Source organism: Xenopus laevis, chromosome 9_10S (genome assembly GCF_017654675.1).
Source record: "Xenopus laevis strain J_2021 chromosome 9_10S, Xenopus_laevis_v10.1, whole genome shotgun sequence".
NCBI lineage: Eukaryota > Metazoa > Chordata > Amphibia > Anura > Pipidae > Xenopus > Xenopus laevis.
Genome location: NC_054388.1, coordinates 24,356,097 through 24,371,967, shown reverse-complemented (window position 1 = coordinate 24,371,967; position 15,871 = coordinate 24,356,097). Strand labels below are relative to the sequence as shown.

Below are 15,871 nucleotides of genomic sequence, written 5' to 3'. Positions count from 1 at the left end.
CTATTACCTGTGTATCCCAGCCTGCCTGCCTACATTGCCTGTGTATGCCATATTCTGCCTGCCCTACTCTGCCTGCTTGTGCCATATTCTGCCTGCCCTACATTGCCTGTGCGCATTTCTGGTCTAAACACTCACACTTCCTCAAAATCAAGTGAGAGGAAGTGGCGAGTGTTTAAATAAGAAACGAGTTAAGTCCAAGCACACCCACTGCACAATATCTGTACCACATACGTGTTTCAAATAAAGCCGCTTTCATAAAACCATATTGGTCCTCCTTGGAAGTCTGGGAAAAAGCGCCAGTGAATGCGGCAACTTTTCTTGCAGAGTTAAAACAGGGTGCTTAGCAAGTTTTATTTGTATTATAGCAGGATTTATCCAGGATTAAGCCCTTTTCAGCAGGATTCCACGGGGCAAATTCCCTAACCGCCGAAAATTCACCAGTGACGGCTTTGCAGCCATTGCAACACTTCACCAGGGGTAAACACAACGCTAATTCACTAAAGTGCGAAGTGGCGCCGAACACTGACGAATTCTCGCTATCGTTACTTCGGCAATCAAAGTGAAGGTGCACTAGCGTTGCCTAATTTGCATACGGCGGGAAATGATAAAGTTACATGGACGTATATTTTGCAGCAAATACATTACATTACACAAGTCCAGGGAACCTTAATAAATAAAATAGAGTTGTTATAATGCCGTACACATGAGCACTGTATAGTTTATGTTCCATATGTTAGAAAATGGAGGGGGGAACCCGGTTACCCAAAAAAGTTTTTAACGGACCTTTGCAGGCTATCACTCTGAAAAAAGGAAAAGACGCCAGCGTTTTTTGGGACTTGGTAAATTTTTCCACTAAAAATTGAGGAAGTCCTATGCACTCCAATGCACTTCACCTGGTCTGAGCTGGCGAAGGCAAGTCTGGCGAATGAGGCAACGTTCAGTAAAATCAGCATCTTAGTGAATTTGTGGAGTTCATTCGCCACATCGAAAATTCGCCTGGCATTAGAGTGCGAAGCAACACTAGCGTCTATCTCCATCGCTAGCGAAGTGATGCATCCGTTAGGAAAACGGCAAAGTCCCTGCGAGCGGTAACGTTAGCAAACTGATGCTAGCTTAGGGAATCTGCCCCCAAGTTCCAGACCAAATCCAAATCCTTACAGGGCAAGTCAACCCCAAAATAAAAATTTGCCTCATAAAATAAAACATAATTATAAGCATCTTCCCAATATACTGTACATTAATTAAAAAAATGTCAGTGCTTTATTTATTTGTAAAAACTAGCTATTGAAAGCAGTCACTCCAGCCTTTATATGTTATATTTTTGGCTAACTAACTATATTAGAAACATTTTTTTTTTGCACAGCCTAATAATAATTAGTTAGCCAACAATATAATGTATAAAAGCTGGAGTGACTGGATGTCTAACATAATAGAACAGAACACTACTTCCTGCTTTTCAGCTCTCTTACTCCGAGTTAGTAAGCGACTTGAAAGTGGCCACATGGGACATAACTGTTCATTGAGTTTGCAATTGATCCTTAGCATGCAACTCAGATTCAAAAGCAACCAGTTATGACCCATGTGGCCCCCCTCAAGTCATGGATTGGTTACTGCCTGGTAACCAATCAGTGGAAACCAAGAAAGAAGTGTTCTGGCTATTATGTTACACATCCAGTCAATACAGCCTTTATACATTATATTTTTATATATAATAATACATAGAATATATTTATTACATATAATAAATATGTATACACACTTTATACATTTTTGACTATATTAGAAACATTTTTTATTTTGCACAGCCTTATTTACCAACAGTTTTTATTTTTATACTGAATAATTCCTTTGCAGTGTTAAAACCTTTCAGAGGGTAACTTAAAGGGACACTATAAATTTTTAATGGTAAGAATAGGCATACATTAACAAAAATTCAAATTGTTGATGGGCGGACAGGGCTAACCTAGGCAGCAGCCAACCTAGCTATCTCCCATCTGAATTCTTCAGACATCTACTTTTAGGACTGAGTTAGACCTTCGATCCTTTAGAACATTTGACTCTACTGTGTCATAATTACAATATGTGAATTGACAAAGCTGAAAAAAAAAAAAGCTAAGTTTCAGTGATATGTTATTTTCTAAAAAAAAAAAAAGTTATAGGCTGGATTAACCCTTTCCACACTACTGGTTACCTTTTGATCTATGCCACCTAAACAAACACACAACACAAGTTAAGCAGCCAACCAGAAATGTAAAATCAGCACCACTGGCACTATGGTCACACATTCTACAATCACAGGAAAAAAATAACAGTGGTAGATTTCCACTTTTTTTTTTTCTAACATTTTGGAGGCCACAAAACCATCTTTATCATTTAAGGTACCCTCTAATCTCATAAAGCACCAAACTATCAATTTTGACTTCTAACCTATCAATTTGGAGCATGTAATTAATATTTTTGTAAACACCCATTCCCTCCCTAATATGCCAGGTTATTAAACGGTTGTTTTAGTTCACATGATTTGCCATGGATGTGGGTAATCTTTACATGGCTGCACAGTTGACAGCAGTACAAGCGACTGTCTAGGATATGATAGGATTAAATGGTGTTTGCTGATGCAGCAGAATAATTTTACTTCAAGCTGCTTATATAGAACACAAATCCCTCAACCTGGCCCCTTCTGGATATTTATTTGCAACAGAGGGGCAGAGCATACAACAAACCTTGTGTCTAATACACAGCAGACCTTTGGCTGATCTTTAAATTTAAATCTTATACTGAGTTTAATTTCTGAGAAGTCTACACATAGATTTAGAATATGTTCAGTGCAAACCAACCATGTATTTGCCAAGAGTTTGGGCGGTGGTTTTACTTGCAAAATGTGAATTTAAAAAGTATAAGTATAATTGGTTGGCAATGTTGAGGCATTATAGCCCTTATTTAAGGAAGGGAGGCAGCAAATGTTGTGCATGCTGGTTATAGTGCATTTCTCTCTGAAAATCTGAGTAAAATGGGTTGTTGCAGACATTGTTCAAAAGAGCAGTATGCTTTGATTAAAAAAGTTGATCAGAGAGAGGAAGACATAAAGAAGTGCAGAAAAAGATAGGCTGCTCAGCTAAAATGATCTTAAGTGCTTTAAAATGGCAAAACCTGAAAGTATACAGAAAACTACTTTTCAAATGAAAAGAAGAATAGCCAAAATGGCAAAGACTCGGCCAATGATCAGCTCCAGGAAAAACAAACAAGGTTTAAAGATACCTGTGAGTACTGTTATAATTAGGAGGCATCTATGTGAAGCCAATCTATTGGCAAAAAAACCCACTGTTTAAGAAAATACGGGCTGAAGACATTACAATTTGCCAAAGAACACAATGACTGGCAGAAAGAGAAATGGTGCAACATTTTGTGGACTGATAAAATAAAGATTGTTGGGTATAGGGGCCCCAAACACACAAACCCCAAAACACAGAATTTAAGCTACAGTACACTGTGAAGCATGATGGAGCAAGCATCATGATATGGGGACGTTTCTGATACTATGGTGTTGGGCCTATTTATCACATACCAGGGATCATGGATCAGTTTCAATAAATGAAAATACTTGAAGAGATCATGTTGCCTTATGCAAGAGGAAATGCCCCTGAAATGGGAGTTTCAACAAGACAACAACCTCAAGCACACCATTAAAAGAGCAACATTCTGGTTCCAGACCAACAAGATTGACGTTATGGAGTGGCAAGCCCATTCCAATAGAAAACATGTGGGGTGATTTGAGGCAAAACCAAGTAATGCAGAAGAACTGTAGAATTTAACAGATGCCAGAAGTTGGTCTACTCCATGCAACACAGATGTGCAGTAGTTCTAAGACACAGTGGTTATACAAGTAAATATTAGTTCAGTAATTCAAAGGAAAGCAAAATCTTGACACATTTTTCAGATTATAAAGTGAAAGTTTGAATTTGTAAAGAAGAATGCAAACACTGCTATTGTTTTCCACCAGCCTAATATTACATTTTCTTAACTTTCTGTAAAGAAAAAACACACATTTGATACATTTTTATTCATGTTTTAATTTGGAATAGAGTGCACAGTGTTCCCAATGCATTTAGGTGCATGGAAATAAAAGCTACTGCGCTGCAGCGCAAGTCTAGTCAACATAGATGTAGAAAACTTCATAGATATAACTGAATGGGCCATCTATGTTCTAAATTACCTTATGGACAGTCATGACCAAATGTAATTGTACAGTTTACAACTGTTATACACAAAAATGTTTGTGCTTCCTTCCATTGGTTGTATCCTTATAGCACTGAATTATTAGTTTCAATGCACATAAAATCCCTTAATGTACACATGCTTTGCAACATTAAAACATGTAACGTTAGCAAGAAGCTAGATCGCAACCCCCTAGTGTCACACTTTGCATGAATATGGTTATTAGCATACAGATATTGTACTACTAAACATTCTTGTAGGCCCAATAACTTTTTATTTCCATAAGAATGTGAATACCTAAATGTTACATCTCACAAATACGAATACATACAAGAGAAGCAAGAAAGCAGTTTAGATAAAAGTAGAGCTTTAAACCCTCCTCCTTCTTAAAAATCTGACGATCTTGAAAAGCACAAAAACTACCAGCTGCATTTGAACAAGTATTACTCTTTTAATCATGATGAGGTAATGCATTTTTAAATGACATGTGTTTATCTTATTAAAATCTCAGTCCTGCTTTAATTTGTATAACTTACCCTATGAAAAGAGATTTCACATGTCCTCTCACAGTTATGCGAGCTGAGCAGAAGTACCCTACTTCATATGGCCTTTCTTGGGATAGCTGATCCTTTGCATCTCTGAGCCTCTGGATTTATTAGGTTCAGGGTTAATAGGATTACAGTTCTCATTCTCAATCAGTAATCTGATATTCCATTGGTGGGGGCATAGATAGTACATCCCATCTGTACTTATATTTACTTACATATTTATTGCATGCAACACTTTTTAATTCCTTTTCCCTGAAATCCCTTTTCCTCAAAACAGGGTTTACATTTCAACACAAATATATGCACAATATACTATTTTTAATAAAAAAAAAAAAAGGTAGGTCCTATTAAAATAGTGAACAAGACAAAGTTAAATCAGTTGATGCAAATCTCTTCAATGCTAATTCACTAGATAGATATATCATCTCAACATTCACTGGGCTTTGCATATATTAGAGGCGACTTATAGAAGTATTGTACGCTACAAATTAAATTTCAAGCTTCCAAGCTCACACTGATATTAGACACCAATTTACTCCTGTAACACTGACAGCTTCATTAAAACTTTTCCTTGACCATTCTGAAACGTATTTCCATCCTTATGAACATTTTAAGGTTCTCATCGTCTATATTCTTTTCCATAACCTGAAGTGCCTTTTCACATCCATTTTTGTACAGCTCCAAAAGTTCCTCTGCATATGCAATCCAAACACAGTTGTGACAACCACTCATACAACAGTGTGTTGGAGGTGGTGGTAATGGGGAATTTTCAGGATGTTGTGAGTCTTCTAAGAAATTATCTACTCTCTGCTGTGCTGCGTGATTTGAGTTGTTTGTAGTCTCTTCACCTGTTGATGTGTTTAAAAATCGCCTTACATTTGTACCTCTCCCCAGTAAAGACAAAAGAGATGGTGATAAGACAATGTATGGGAGCTTCCTCAGCATAGCAGGTGTCATCTGTAAGATAGAACTATATTTATATTAGATGTAATACACACATATATGCTTTCATGATTTGAAGTTATTGCTCATATATACAAGTGTAAAAAAATTCCCAATTGTGCAAATGGATATTAGAAGCCCTTGACAATGTGCTGTAAGTACTTTGTAATTGGTTTACTACTTCTCTTATTAACATTGGAATTCCATAGCAAATGGATTAACATTTCCAATTTATAAATAATCTATGGCAATGACATACATCCGAGGCCTATCTAAATAGGACCACAACATTATGGTGTATCAATACTAACTATATAACAGAGAAACTAAAATCACATGACTTAAAGGGGTGGTTTACCTTTAAGTACATTTTTAGTATGTTGTAGAAATAGCAAATCTAAGCAACTTTTTGACTGTTCATTATGTTTTATAGTTTTTATTCAAAAACTATAAAACATACTGAAGAACAATGGAACAATTTGCCTTCTTCTGACTCTTTCCAGCTTTCAAATGAGGTCACTGAAAATTTCTAAATTCGATATGAAGTCATCACCCCTGTGTTGGAGAGGGTGTAACCAGACGGGTACCATTGGTCATATTCTTTGGGATTGCCCTAAACTTAAAGAGCTTAGAGATGATATTGAGGCCTTCCTCAAACAGCTCCCTATGTCACTTCAATCCATCCCATCCAGTATGGCACTATTACATTTGGGAACCAGGGATTTGCCACCTCAGGAGAGACTGATTTTCAATCATATTTTTATAGTAACCAGGAATCAATTAGCTGCAAATTGGAAATCCTCAATTATTCCAACAATTGGAGAAATTCTTAGAATAGTGGAGTCAAATCTTTTAGCAGAGAAATCCTGGTCAATCAGATGCGGCAGTTTGAAGTCTTTCCTGGGGAGGGCTAGTCTTTGGCCTACTGTGTATAAAAAATCGAAACTCATGGAGTTTTGAGATGATCAAACCCTCTCACAAAAATAAAAATAGGATTATTTGACCTCTCCAAGATCAGTCCTGGACATTCTGAACAACATGTGTAAGTTTATATCTCAGTGCTCTGGAAGATTTTATGGGACAACAGTGTAAAATAGATTAGATTAATTAGTTGGTTATATTAGCAATTTAGTTTAATGTTTAATAATACACACATCCTATTATTATGGATATTGGAGTTTATATGCATATATTGGAACTAATTAATGTGGTAACAATAGAAAAGTGATTGTACAACAAAACACCTTGCCAATCCTGGAATAATTTATAATTTATAATGTTTATTTTGCATGAATAGATTACAAGATAAGGAAAAAACGGTTTCAAGATCAAAACTAGAGTTCCTTTGTTTTATAAAAGAGTTTACTAAATCTTAAACTTCTTAACTTCTTATCCTTCATAGTCACTATTAAAGTGGAATACTCTGACTTTTAAGAGTAAATTTAAAGAAAATTAAAGAGAAACAACAGCTGATTATTCCTAAATTGAAATTTGATGGGAATAGAAGTTTTGAAATGTTTTATTTTGATTCCTGTAAAAGGTAAATTTTTGCAATTTTGTATCGTTTATCCTCTTTTTTATTTTGTCATATCATTATTATTATAAATTTCCCATACTTATTTGCCATTTAATGCCTGCTTAGATATATGTTTAAAAAGAAAAAACTCCAATAAAAATTATTGAAAACCAAATGAGGTCACTGATCCCATCTAAAAACAAATGCACTGTAATGCTACAAACCGTAGCAACCAGATTCCTAAAATTGTAAATTGGAGAGTTTCTGAATAAAAATCTAAATTGCTCAAGAACCACAAATAATAAAAAAATCAAAACTACAAGGATGATGGACGTTTGGCGCTCTTTAAATCCTAATCTAAGAGACTATTCATATTACTCAACAGTCCATCATTTGTTTTCAAGAATTGATTAATTTTTTATTCCACAAGATCAATTACCGGTGGTTCCGAGAGCATACATAGGCCCTATTACATGGTCAGATCACGCCCCCCCAATTTTTGTACAGTAGTTTTTAGCAAACACCCAGGGTAGAACATGGCAGTGGAAAAAAAATGAATCATTACTGGAGGAGACGGTAAACAACATACAAAGTGCTATAGATTTTTATTAAGGACAATGAAGCAAAAGGTCCTAATGAGTTAATAGTGTGGGAAGCCAATAAATGTGTTAGATGCGAGAGGAGAGATTATAAAACTGGCAGCGCAAAAAAAGAAGGAAAGAAAGCAAAGATATGATATGCTATATGCAGTATTAATAACATTAGAACAAACTCATAAGAGAAATCCAACAGATACAAATATGTGGCAAATCTCTTTAATCAGAAGCCAAATTAAGGACTTGCTAAACACATATACAAAGCAAGCCATTTGGTATCAAACATATTATGAACATGGTAATAAATGTGGTTGTATGTTGGCAACTTCCTTGAAACACAGACAAAGAAGAAATTTCGTTTCGCTGAAGTAAAGAATGATAAAGGGGATATAGTTACAAACACAAAAGAAATAGCAGTGGCATTTCGGGACTATTATCAGAAATTATATAATCTAAGTAAACATGTTTCAACAGACCTATAACAGACCGAGATGATGAAACAATATTTTTCCAATTCAGTAAAACCATAACTATCAAGAGCATTTAGATATACTGGAAAACCCTATTACTATGCAAGAACTGGGAAAAGCATTGAGAACTACTGCAACTTATAAAGCTCCAGGACCAGATGGATTTACCTGTTCATATTATAAAAAATTTGTCTTCACTTTGCTTCCATACTATACTAAAGCATTAAATAGATTAAGCGACGCACCAAGCGACTATGGCTCATATAGCTCGGATACATAAAAAGGGAAAAGATTCTATGTACGTAAAGGGATACAGACCCATATCATTATTAAATGTGGATATAAAACTCTTTGCAAAGGTGCTGGCAAATCGATTAAAGCCAATTATAACACAGGTGATACAAACCGATCAAGTGGGCCTCACACCAAAAAGAGAGGCTCGGGACAATACGCTTATACAGTCTTCTACATTTTTGTAAAAAAAAAAAAAAAAGTGCCATTGGCCTTACTAACAATTGACGCTGAGAAGGCATTTTACAGAGTGGACTGGAACCTTATCTTTTATAGCCTATATTGGATTCGCATGGGACCTAATTCTATTCTATATGTTAAGAATCTGTGCATTAATCCACAAGCATGTCTACAGATAAATGGCACACTATCAGATACCTTCAATATAAAAAATGGTACAAGACAAGGATGTCCACTTTCCCCGCTCCTGTTTGTCATTACTTTAGAACCATTTCTTCAAAAAGTGAGAAACAACATCAATATTTCAGGAGTAAAGGTGGAGAACTGTCAACATAAAGTGGCTGCATATGCAGATTATATGCTTATTTTCTTAACAGATCCTATTTTATCAAGATCTTATTTTGTGGAAGAACTTGGTACCTTTAATAAAATTAGTAACTTGAAAATCAACTACCAGAAATATAGTATATTGAATATCTCACTAAAGGAGGCCCAAATGCTACAAATTAGAAATTCTTTCCCATTTGTTGTAGAAAACCAATGCTTTACACATCTGGGGATTAAAGTATACTCCAATATGAGTGACTGTATAAAGAACAATATAAATCCACTTGTGAAGGAAGTACAAAAAGACTTGAAAAAATGGGATGAACCAGGATTTTCCTGGTTTGGCAGAATCCATATAATTAAGATGGACATTCTTCCACAATTTTTGAACTTATTTAAGACCTTACCGATGATTATATTATATTATATATATTTGATACAACCTAAGGAAAAAGGGGGCTTGGATTGCCAGATCTATAGAATTATCATGTAGCAGCAGTTCTACAGAGGATGTTTGATATCTTCTTTTCGGCAGATTTGAAACTATGGATGAAGATAGAACAGCACTGTTCCCCTAGATCCACTCGCGAAAGAGAGGGTCACGTTACAGTCAAGGAGAGAGAGACAATAAATCCGCCAACCGGTGATCCAGGGACTCCACTCTGGCAGCGGCAAGCATACAATCTAGCAAATGATTTGTGTCCCAACACGGACTCCACTGGAGAATGCCGACATGGAAACCAAGATTTATTAAAACTTGCATGACTATTGATAAATTATTAAAATTTGAACAGCGGTCAGGGGAATGTGTTTGCTCGACGCGTTTCCTGACGACTAGGTCACTTCATCAGAAGCATGGGCGCCACCTGTTGGTCTTCCAAATAAATACCAAACACCATTAAGAACATAATAAACACCTTTTTAAAAATCACGATGCGTAGATCTAAACCCAAAGATATGGGAGAATGACATATAGTATAAATATAAATAGATACATAGTTAATCAGTTGCATTCAAATCAAAAACTACGTTACTTATGGTTGAAAAAGCACAAGCACTCCGGAAAGATAAGGAAAGCATAAAGGTCAAATGTAATATAATAGACACAATGTTTAAAGCTAAATTAATTAATACTAGACCAAATCAAAACTATAAATACACAAAAAAATATATAGATATAAATAATGTAATGCAGTTATAAACCGTCCAAAATTCAAATATATTGAATTAAATATCCTTATATTGAGACAGCATGACACAATACAAGTCCTAAGGTAATATACCAGAGACAAAGTATTAAATGATATAATCTCACAACTTGTCTAGAAAGCGGAATATGATCATTAAGGTGACAAAAAACATCATACCCAATCAGAACATGACAAATAGTTGATCTACAATCATAACCATAAATGAGCAAACTAACGGTCTATAAAGAAGTTCAGTTCCCAGTCTCTGTTGAGACCATTGGGTGTGACCGTATTAAGTTTGTATATCCAGAAGGCTTCCTTCCTAAGTAGAGGCAATTCATTGTTTCACTTCCGTGTATCCATTACTACCCTGTCTATAATTTGGGCATGTACACATAATTTGATTGCATGACATTCCATTAGGTGTTTCGCAATGGCGGAATTCAAGTCATTAAGTGATACACAGTTCAAATGTTCCGACAATCGTTTTCTAAAAGATCTGATAGTTTTTCCAACGTACTGTAACCCGCAGTTACAAGTAATTAGGTAAACAATATTACTCGTGCCGCAATTGGGGTAAAAATGTATCTTATAACGCCTGGAATTGTTATTGCCTTTGAAGTCTTTAGATGGTCTCATGTAGCGCCACAACGTAGCCACCACATGTAGCGCATGGGCCACAACATTGCCACCACATCTGTAGCAACCCTTGATATCCAGCCAATGAGTTGGTCTGGATGTATCACACTCCATGAAAAAACTCAGGGATAAAATCAATCACAAATTGGGTCCCCTCTTAAAGGCAAAATTGGGTTGCGATGGCAGTTTTTCAACTTGGGATCCTGACCCAAAATCTTCCAATATTTTTGCACCACTTTACATAGATATACACTGTCCCGTCAAAAGGTAGTTATAATCCGGACGACAATCATTAGTGCTTTTATACTCCTGATTTCTACAAAATCGATTGCGTAAATATTTCTTTTTAGGGGCCAGAAGATACTTACGACTAGTGCCCACTGCTGTGTCATAGGCATTTTTGAAAAAATCATACCCACGTTGTATAAATCTGTCCCATAAGAACATAGCTTGATTGTTAAAAGACTCCCAAGTAGTACAGATCCTACGTAAATGCAGAAATTGGCCCACTGGGACACCACGCAACATTGGTGGGATGACAACTAGCCACATGTAATAAGGTATTATGGATGATGGGTTTACGTTATAAATCTGTAATAACCTCATTTCCTTCAATAATGAACTTAAAGGACATATTTTTTGAATCAATTTCACTAGTAAAGGAAATGCCCCATTGGGTATTATTGCAGTCCCCTAGATTTACTCCTATGGTTACTAAAACATAATTGGCAACAGGAATTGAAGCTTGGTCCAGTTCTCGCGGGGATTATCAAAATATGGGATGTGGTAAAATACAAAAAACATCTCTTAAGCCTAAAGTCAAGGCTTACGGCCATTCTTTATAATCTGGACTTTGAACTGGGTTTTGCCCTGAAAATTAAAAAAAAAACGGTTGAAAGGGGGATCCTTTTTGCATATCAATTTATGATGGACAGAAAATTTAAGATATCAAAGGATATTTTACCCATGGATTCAATGACTGGATTGGCTAGGTTAGGTCTGATGGAAATACAACATTTTTTGTGCACGACTAGAATAATAGATATAAAAGGCCCCTCCGATACACCATATGAATGATTGTTTATGCAACAAGATAGAACGATGCGAGAAATTTCACAAATGTACAGAAGGCTGGTGAAAGAAAAGAATCACCATATAGACAGACATCACCAGAAATGGGAACAGGAATTGGGAGTAACTATAACAGAATCTGAGTGGAATCGTATAAACTAACGCTCTTCTAGAGTTACTTCATGTTGTAAACTCCAGGAAAACAATTTTAAGATACTTTCACACTGGTATAGAGTCCCTACTGCTTTGGTAAAGATGTTTGAGAATGTGACAGGTAATTGTTGGGATGAGATGCAATCAATTAAATGGTAACCTAACCCATATTTTTTGGCAATGTCCTAGGATAAGACCATATTGGCTGGAGATTCAACATTTGTTAACCAAATTTACAGATATGTAGATTGTAGACTCAGCAGTTTTTTTTCTTCTATATGAAAACAAAATGACTACATCTCAATATAAAAAAATCTATGGTTTCCATTATGATCAATGCAGCTAAGTTATTAATACCAAAATATTGGAAATCTCCAAATGTCCCAACGACTAAAGAATGGTTACTCAAAATACAAGAATTGTATACGTTCGAGAAGTTTAAAAGCAATAAACTGGAACAAATTCAACAAATTCAGTTTAAAAATGGCAATCCTGGCTCCTCTTCATAGATTCTAGTGAATATCGAGAATTAGTTACTTCCAGACAGAGTAAATAAATAAAGTAGAGATGGGAGTATAAGAATAATGTCATTCCATGGTCCTATCTGATATCTTGTATAAAAAAAAAAAAGTTTATTTTTTCTTTTTCTCCTTTTCTTTATATGGACATGTTATATTCTCTATATGAAGCTGTATAAGAAAATAAACAGCAAGATCTAAGATGGCTATATGTTTTTTTGGAAAATTATAAAGAATTGTAAAAAAAGAAAAAAAAATCAAAACAAGTTGCAAATTGTCTCTGAATAGCTCTCTCTACATCATAGTAAATGTTAACTAAAAGGTAACCAACACCTTAAATATAAACAGTTACTCAATACAAATAATGAAAGCTCCATTGTCTAAACAGTAGGAGTAGCATCATTCAATAAGGAGGTAAATCAGTCTCGGTATGGTTATCATGACTCTCCACTTGATTATCTTTAGCATCTGAACAAATTACAGCCATGTAAATCACATTTAGGGACACTGGTGCTGGGCAATTGTGCCACAAACGAAGTTCTGTAAAAATGGACACAGGAGTCATGTACATAATCAGTTGGCTATTTGTCATGAAAATTGTACTGCAGGTAAAATAATAAAAGGGTTGATAAGTGTTAGTCAACTGGATCTAATTTGTCCTACCATATTTACCATGCTTAATGGGCACAATAATTAGTTTGATTGGATGTGAGAACTGAACTTAAAATAACTGGGGGTGCCAATATGTTAGGCAGTAGAGGGAAAGTTGAACTTTGGTGAAAGCTGGGGAAGAAAGCTGGCTCACTCTACTGCACTTGCACTAGGAGGAAAGAAGACAGACGATAAAGAAGACTGGGGAGGATCAGCTTCTACAAAAGCAGAAGGTGCAGTTTTCTGTCAACAGGAACACTGGTCTGGGGTATCAGGTCAACAATTATAATCACTGGAAGGTGACTAACATTTGGCAATGCCCAGTGATTTTAGATTACTGCGTTTAAATAACTATGGAGTATCATAACTAGAAGTTTCTGGTAATCACAGTAAAATCATTTTAAGACCCCCCTAAACTTCAAAGGAACAGTAACATCAAAAAATTATTCTGCCCTGCACTGGTAAAACTGCAGTGTTTGCTTCAGGAACACTACTGTTGTTTATATAAATAAGCTGCTGTGCAGCAATGGGGCAGCCATTCAAAGGCGAAAAGGCTACAGTTACACAACAGATAAGCACTGTATAACATAATGTTATCTGTTATCTACTATTTAACCTGAGCCATATAGCCTTTTTTCAATTTCCGACATTGCTACACAGCAGCTTGTTTATATGGACTATAGTTGTGTTTCTGAAGCAAACAGATCAGTTTTACCAGAGCAGGGCAACAGCACATGATATTTTGATTACTTTAAAACACTTTAATTTTTTGGTGTTGCTATTCTGTTAAAACACTGAATACATTGTTCATAAACATGTATTAAAACTACTTATCAGTGAGTGCAATACTAGGCCACCAGTGAGGTGGAAGCTATGGGGGCCCCACACACTCCAATTCGACAGTGGTTAAGCATGGGGGGTAAAATGTTTGCAAGACACTAGCAAGCCTAAAAAATATTAGATGCAGTTGAATAGTTTTAAAAACAAAAAACATGGACAACCCTAGAAATGTTTGTCCCAACTGATATAAACTGCACTTCAGGAAATAAGGGGCTGCTCATAATGGTGCAAAATACACAAAGGCCTAAATATAATTCAGAGGGCCCAGCATGGCTTTAAGTAAATCGAATAATAGGGTCCCCCTAAAACGAATTTGTTCTACCTCTCCTTTTGCTGTTGACACACGAGGCTTTTTTTTTCTCCAACATTTCTAGTGTGTGTATCTGATTTAGCTGTGTGAGAGCCGGAAGGGACAATATACCGAGTTCTGGTACTATCAGGTAAATAGGCGTATTCTGCATGACATAATATTTGATGTTTATAACAGGCTATAACAAGAAACCCGACACCCGGTGCGCTCCCTCAGCTGCCATTACCCCCCCCCCCCACTCTAGTACGTTTCTCTAATACTTTTGAAACTTCATCCGAAAATATTTACAGCGCTACACTGATTATTCCAGGTAATTACTTAATAGCTCAGGTTGCCCTTATCCAAAATTAAGAGAGATTGGAGAGACCGACAAAAAACAAACCGAAACTAGCAAAAAAGTAGCCAAAAGCCATTTTAAAAGTAGCCCAATTCGTAAACTGAAAAATCTTAATAAAATACAGTAATACCATTTCTTGGAGTGATGTCACGCTGGCTGGATTACATGTATATCTATATCAGACTTTTGACTGGGCTATTTCTCTGCCCCAGCCCTTGGCTTTCCCCTTGGAGATGTCACTGCAGTGTACCTTTAAATTTTCAATTAGTCATTTTTTATACTTTTTGAATCGCCTTTTTCTTTCCAGCACTAAAATAGGCATTGCTGATCCCATCTACAAAACAAATGCTCTGTAAGGCTACAAATGTATTGCTATTGCTATTTTTTATTACTCTTCTTTCTATTCAGACCTCTCCTATTCATATTCCAGTCTCTTATCCTAGCAACCATGCATTGATATGAATAACTTGGATCCTAGCAACTCGATAGCTGATATTGCAAACAGGAGAGCTGCTGAATAAAAAGCTAAATAACCCAAAAACCACAAATAATAAAAATCAATTGTCTCAGAATATCTCTATCTACATCATACTAACAGCAGTGAACAACTGCTGGAAGAGAAGACTGCTGCTGCTGAACCAGCAGTGCAGAGACATAAACTGCTTTCAAATACAACTGAATTTACAAACAACGTTGAAACCATTAAAACATCACAATCAAGCATCCAGTGCTCAGTCACATTTTCTTTCAGTTTGTGGTTCATCCCAGTTTAGCCTCGTTCACTGTGGCGGCATATTAAAGTCGCATATAATCATAAAATACTAAGCAAAATAGATTTATTTATTTGTCCACACATCCAGCATGTGATAGTAGCCTAAAAAAAACAACGTTCTCCCTGGAGCCCTCACCTCTCCAACAATCTTGGACTTGTTGTACCGAATACGTAACACTTTCCTGCGTCACCACAAGCAGATTTTTTTCCCCTGGGCTGTCACGTGGTGCTATGCCGCTAAACGCTCATCTCCGTATCGCGCGCGCGCACACAGAAAATGACCGACACTGGCGCCGGGTCCCATA

At 36.1% G+C, this 15,871-nt stretch overlaps 1 protein-coding gene across 2 annotated transcripts in view; it reads right to left on the bottom strand.

The window, feature by feature from the left end:
• Positions 1 to 15,853, bottom strand: part of pde6g.S (phosphodiesterase 6G S homeolog) — a 30,502-nt gene extending 14,649 nt beyond the window's left edge. The window contains exon 1 of one of the 2 annotated variants that reach the window (XM_041577767.1): positions 15,703 to 15,853. The gene's annotated coding sequence lies outside the window, so the exon portion shown is untranslated. 2 annotated transcript variants of the gene reach the window in all.
• Positions 15,854 to 15,871: the final 18 nt, after the last annotated feature.